The following is a 5,880-nucleotide window of genomic DNA, read 5'->3' as shown; positions in this document are numbered from 1 at the left end:
AAATGGAAATTGGGCACTGTTGAGAGGTGGGATTTGGCAGGGAGAGACACAATGCCCTCCACAGGGAAATTGCTTTTATAAAGTAAAAAGGATCGAGGGAGCTGTGGATAGAGTGAACCCACAGACTTGTTGCGGGGAGCAGTGCATTCTCCAGAGGGAGTTGTGAGAAATGGAGCATTTGAGAGGGAAGTGGGGGCCCTGCAGGAGGCCATGCCAGCCTCTGGGGCCTGGGGCCTTGTGTGAGCCTGGGAGTTTTACTGTAGCGTATACCGGCACCACCAGCAAATTCAGGAAACGAGCCTGTTTCCTTCTATTATAAAGGCTGATCCTTTACTCATGAAACAGAGTATTCACTCCACCTGAAAACGTTCAGTGTTGGGATTAGAAGAGAGGGAGCCCACTACATGCTCACTCTGGGTAGAGGAGTTTCTTGTGTTTTCTCCTTTAATAATGCTCCCAACCTCCCTCTGGGACAGGAGGCTTTACAGCATTCGCAGATGGGAAAGGGAAGGGAAGTGACCTGTCCTGAGTCACTCAGCTAAGAGATGGCAGTGGGGAACCTGGAGTCCCCAAGGCTGCTTGACTCCCAAGCCCACAGCAGGGCACCAGGCTGGGATTTTCTCCAGTTCCTGAGAATTCCTCTGTCCTGTATCACAGCAGCGCCTGGGCTGATGACCCTTTTGCATGGTGACACCTGCCTCAGAGCACAAGCTTGTCCTCGGCTACACTGGTTGTGCCCGAGGACCCTACTGAATGTGGGAGTCTGGAGGCGGGGGGCTACTCATGAACAGGGACTCTGTACCTTCCCCACCGGACCGAGGACGGGAAGTCAGGCCCAGGAGAACCGGGGGCAGAGGGGCTGCTGAGCTTCCTTTCCGGAAGTCATAACTGTCTCCGGAAGTCATAACTGTCCTCCTCTCACCCTCCCCTCCGGCAGCTGTGAGTGCTCTGCTCGCTGCTCTATGTACAGTGTCTGCTCGAACATCACAAATTTTCCTAGATGAGCAAACCAAGGAACGGCCATGACAGCTGAGGTCACAGCAAGCGGCTTGTGCCTGTGGGTGTGTCTTCTCATCCCCATTTTACAGATGAGTACGTTAACCTCTGGGAGGTTGCCCACCGATCTCACGTGGCTGGCAGGTGACTGAGTTGGAATTTGAACTCAAGTTCTGTCTGACTCCAGAGACTGGATTAAGTGCTCTGCTGTGAAGGGTGACCTTGAACTTAGGGAAAACCTTCAGTGAAGCTGTTTGGCCTTGTGGATCCCTCCCCAAAGAGAACGTCACGTGCTCCCTGGAGAGCGTCTGATCCACTTTGTTGGAATAAGCACAGATCCTTTCTTGGGGCACCTGTGTTCACTGATGTCACCATCCCTCTCCCCTACTCTCCACTTCTTCCCCCCTCCCCCAATACCTGAACAAGCCCCAGAGGAGTCACTTCCCGTGCGGGCTCCCTCCGCCCCAGGAATTTTCTATCTGCAGCAAGTAGAGTGCAGACTTCCCGGAGCCTCGGGACACATCACCCCCAAGATGATGCTGGTGCTGATAGTAAGCCTTTTATTTTTTAAGGCCAACTACAACAAAAACATGGAAACTGGGAATGAGCAAGGTCCACGTGAGCAATCAGAAGGTATAACAGCAGCTGCGGGAGAAGGTGACTGCAGGGAAGTGGATTGCCCCCCTTTTCCTTGTGTTGTTTTTAGCCTGTGTTTTTCAGAGCAAGTAGGTGCCATGGTGACAGGTACCATAGAAATAGATGGAGCACCGCCCAGCGCGGGGCTGCCGAGCCAGCCGTTCCCATGGAAATGCACCGAGCCCTGGGAAGAGCCCAGGGTTCTGCTGTGCTCTGGCTGCAGCGCACAGCAGGCTCCCCGAAGGGCCCGGCTCCAGTCAACCACGTGACACTGCTTTAGGATGGCCCCTCGAGGCTTCCAACTTTCTCACCAAGTTTGTCCAAGGTCCCTGATAGCACACCCTCCCTCCGAGGGCACCCATGGGAGCTGCTCTCTGAGTCATACCAGACAGTGTCTTAGGGAGCTTTGGCTTTGCCCATGCGGGCCAAAAGTGGCCTCTAACACTGCCAGCGTTCCTGTCCCCACTGCTGGGAACACCCTGTCCCCATCCTGACTAGATGTGGAACTGTCACTGCTTTTATGCAATGGTAATAAAGAGCTTTTACCACTGGGATTGAGTCCCAGACATTTGGTAACCAGGAACACTCATAAAATGAAATCTCAGAGGATCTCGACCTGAAAGCAGAGCAGGAAGGGGCATCATCAGTCACGTCTGAGGTCGTGCTTTCAGTCTGTGAACCTCGGACAGTGCAGACTCAGGCCCAGCCTCACAGCTGCTTCCGGATGCAGCATTAATGCACTGAAAGACCCTTTGAAACAACTGCTCGAGCTGTCCCATAGCATTTATATAACCATCTCAGCATCGCTGTCTGTAGATGTATGTAAATGATCCTGGTGGAGCTTAGCTTGTTTTTATTTGGATTTAGACCAATTACACGTCTTCTGAAATAGAACCCATGTGTACACACGCCCTTTAAACCTAACTGTCTTATATTAGGCCTGGCATAAGAGGGTTACGTTGAAAGGACATATGTTATAATATCTGTTCCATCATATTTCCTTCTGCAATGGGGCTCTATTACATATACTTGTTTCCATACATTTATACCATCAGATGGCATACGTCCTTCAGGGCAGCGGAAGTATAATTCTGGACTAAAGTATGGTCCTCAGACCAGTAATTCTAAGCATTGACCAATTGAAGTTAATTTTACTCTCAATTAAAGAAACACATACACACATACCCTTAACAAAGGAGTTTTTTTTAAAACAATTAATAATCCATACCACCATCAACTCATGAATTATTGCCCAGGTAGTTACAGATTGTGAAAATCATAGCATTGGAAGGCGCTAAAAGTAAGTCTATCCTGGCATATCTGGCATTTGACATGAAGACACTGAGCCCCAAAGAGTCGAGGTGCTTTGCTGTTTAGCTCAGCATATCTTCTGTGTATGCAGGTGGTGTGTCAGGTCATTACCACACGGCCAGCCCTGTCCCAGCAGTGGAAATGCATGGAGTCTCCCGCCCCTCCAACTAGCGAGTGGTGCTCACAGTGACCTTGAAGTAGGCCTGTAGGTCATGCCATTGGTGGAGCTGCGCAGTAGAAGCGTAGCCAGACATTAAAGCAACTTCCTGGTTTGTCCCTAGGACTCATCCATGAAACCATGTCACTCCACATTTACTGTTCGTAGCATCATACACGTAACCTGCATCTGGGTTCTGTATATCGTGTTTTGTGGTTACAGGAATTTGGTGTGACCAAGCATTGCAGAGCCTCTGAATTAAATAAGCAAACACGTGTGCTCTAGTTTTACAGGCGAAGCAAACTATGAAACAGAGGGCTTGCCTTTCTTGCCCATAGCACTGTCATACCTTGGAGTTTTGCCACTTGGTTGGATTGCTTTATTTGGCCTAGTAACTAAAAGCAGATTTGCTTTGAAGAACAAATCTTCTATAACTCTCTAAGAATGGACATTCACAGTTATGTTTGGCAGACAGAGTTTTCCCAGATTTTCATAGAGTCATAAAGTTAATGTTTGGCCATGTGAAGCATAAACAAAGAAACCTTCCTTTCGTAGATAAGCTCCTTTCCATGGAGTTGGAACAGGAAGCCTGAGTTAGAGAATAGTTGATATTTAATTCAAGAGACACACAAACTCTTGTGTCACTTTTCCCAACAGTTTGTAACTAAACATTTAATGTGAATGCACCTTAACAATCACAGTTTCCTTTTTTAATTTTAATTTAAAATTTTTATCATGGGAAAATATGTACAACACAAAATTTACCACGCTAACCAGTTTTAAGTGTACGGTCCAGTGGCATTGAATACACACACATTGTTGTGCAGCCGTCACCACCATCCGCCTCCAGATCTTCTTCTTCATCCTTACCTTAAAATCTGTCCCCATTAAGCACTAGCTCCCTACTCCCCCACCCCCAGCCCTTGGCAAGCATTGTGCTATTAATATTTTCTGTCTCTATGAGTTTGGCTCTTCTAGTATCTCATATAAATATAATCATATGGTATTTGTCCTTTTGTGGCTGACTTATTTCACTTAGCATAATGTCCTCAAAGTTCATCCATGCTGTCACATGTGACAGAATTTCCTTCCTTTTAAAGGCTAAATAATATTCCATTGTTTGTATATACCACATTTTATCGAACATTTAACTTTTCTATAGTTTATTTCTTATCATTTTTTTTGTTTTTGTTTTTTGTGATATGCAGGCCTCTCACTGTTGTGGCCTCTCCCATTGCGGAGCACAGGCTCCGGACGTGCAGGCTCAGCGGCCATGGCTCACGGGCCCAGCCGCTCTGTGGCATGTGGGATCTTCCCGGACCGGGGCACGAACCCGTGCCCCCTGCATCGGCAGGTGGACTCTCAACCACTGCGCCACCAGGGAAGCCCTATTTCTTATCATTTTAAAATTTTGAAACAATCACAAAGTGACAGAAAAATTGCAAGGGCAGTACTAAAAAACAAAAAAAACACCTCTTTTTTTCTTGAACTGTTTGAGAATAAGATGCCCTGATCCTCATCATTTTCCCATACTTTCCTGTGTTTTTCTATAAACAAAGACACTTTCTTACCTCACCACAATCCAACCACCAACACCAGAAATCTGACACAGATTCATAACCACCATGGAATGCTCAGACTCTGTCCAAGGTTTGCCAAGCATCGCAATAGTGTCTTTTATCACAACAGGGTCCAGCTCAGAACCACTCTGGCATGTACGGATGTCTTTTATGACCTTGACACTTTTGAAGATCACAGACTTTGTAGAATGTCTGTCTAAGGTTTCCTCATGGTCAGATTCAGGTGATGCAGTTCTGGCAGAAAAATCACAGCAGTGACACTGTGCTCTTCTTGCCCCCTGCCAAGGGGTTCACCATTGTGATTTGTTTCTATACTAATGATGTGCACTTTGATCCCATGATTAAGGTGGTGTCTACCAGGTTTCACCACTATAAAGTTAGTCTTTTCCTCCTTTCTGATTAATAGGTATTTTATGGGGAGGTACTTTATTTATTTATTTAGGCTGCACTGGGTCTTAGTTGTGGCACACGGGATCTTCATTGCAGCATGCAGGATCTTTTAGTTGCGTCATGTAGACTCTTAGTTGCGGCATGCATGTGGGATCTAGTTCCCCAGCCAGGGATTGAACCTGGGCCTCCTGCATTGGGAGCAAGGAGTCTTACCCACTGGACCACCAGGGAAGTCCCTGGGGAGGTACTTTGAAACTAGGTAAATATCACATGCCTCATCAACTTTAATTATTTTTTATATCCGTATAGACTTATGGATTCCTGTATTAGTGAGTTATACTCCATTCCCATCATTATTTAAAGTGCACCTTGGCCCCAGCTTGACCAGTGAGAGCCCCTTCGATCTGTGTCCTTTCTGTATGGGCCCATCATTCTTTGAGCACATCCATGTGCTTTCTGGCATGACAAGATGTTCAAGGCTTATCTTCTGTTCTTGCCTCAGTTCTGGAAATCAGCCTCTTCTCCAAGGAGTCTTAAGTCATTTTAATGGAAAATGGTATTTAGAATCCAAGATCTGGGCAGTAGATGTGCTCATTCCTATTGAGATGTTGCTGCTCCCAGGCAGGGCTAAGGAATATATGTTTCTCTGCAAACACACACATACACAGATACACTCCTTACCCTCTGATACCATTTGCCAGGCTGCCATTCCCCAGCACTCTGAAGAATCCCCCCTTACCCTGATCGGGCTGTGACACCACAGGCCAGGCCACCCTCCGTGGGGATGTCCTCCTCATTACTTGGCCCTGA

General features: G+C 47.1%; 1 non-coding gene across 1 annotated transcript; it reads right to left on the bottom strand.

Annotated features, from left to right (window-relative positions):
• Positions 1-5,228: 5,228 nt before the first annotated feature.
• On the bottom strand, positions 5,229-5,301 carry TRNAW-CCA (transfer RNA tryptophan (anticodon CCA)). Its single transcript has one exon. It is a non-coding gene; the product is annotated as a tRNA-Trp (tRNA).
• Between the last annotated feature and the right edge of the window lie 579 nt (positions 5,302-5,880).

The sequence above is a fragment of the Tursiops truncatus genome, chromosome 2 (assembly GCF_011762595.2).
Source record: "Tursiops truncatus isolate mTurTru1 chromosome 2, mTurTru1.mat.Y, whole genome shotgun sequence".
Lineage (NCBI taxonomy): Eukaryota > Metazoa > Chordata > Mammalia > Artiodactyla > Delphinidae > Tursiops > Tursiops truncatus.
This window is presented reverse-complemented; position numbering and strand designations above follow the sequence as displayed.